We start from the raw sequence: 527 nt of genomic DNA on the forward strand, positions 1-527 counted from the left end.
GATCAATAACTTATCCGGCTCCGCGCTTGCGCGGGGGCTATACCCCTGGTTTTTTAAAGTAAGACACTTGGGAGCTACGAAAAAGAATGATATTCCATTAGTAAGATACAACCGTCGCAACCTATAAAACAGAAATAATCAATCATTCATACGTTTAAAAACACACAGACACAACAAAACTCGCCACAAAGTTCATCTCTTTAGTGCCTTTTTCATTTTCTTTTGGACGTCATTTCTTGTGATAGAGAATCAAACTGGAGCTATGAACATTTGGTTTCTCCTTTAACCGGAGGAGCTCTGTAGTATGCAGGCACAGTCGCTGGGAAAAACATCTGCCTAACTCCTTCCGCTTTTATTATCGGAAATATTATCCCCGATGCTCCCTGCCATTTTCGTGTTAAGATCATGCAACTTGAAAACAAGAACTGATTAAATAGAACAATGTGATTCGTACCGAGATCAATTTGGCTCCAAGCCACATGCGTTTTGGAGAAGGGAACGGGATCAACAACCGTATGACTCCATAA

At 41.0% G+C, this 527-nt stretch overlaps 1 long non-coding RNA gene across 1 annotated transcript; it reads right to left on the minus strand.

Moving 5' to 3' along the window:
* Window positions 1-75: 75 nt before the first annotated feature.
* Window positions 76-527, minus strand: LOC106322236. The gene is made up of 2 exons (XR_001266297.1): window positions 455-527; window positions 76-383 (listed from the first exon to the last, which is right to left on the minus strand). It is a non-coding gene; the product is annotated as an uncharacterized LOC106322236 (long non-coding RNA).

The sequence above is a fragment of the Brassica oleracea genome, unplaced genomic scaffold (genome assembly GCF_000695525.1).
Source record: "Brassica oleracea var. oleracea cultivar TO1000 unplaced genomic scaffold, BOL UnpScaffold11165, whole genome shotgun sequence".
Classification (NCBI taxonomy): Eukaryota; Viridiplantae; Streptophyta; class Magnoliopsida; order Brassicales; family Brassicaceae; genus Brassica; species Brassica oleracea.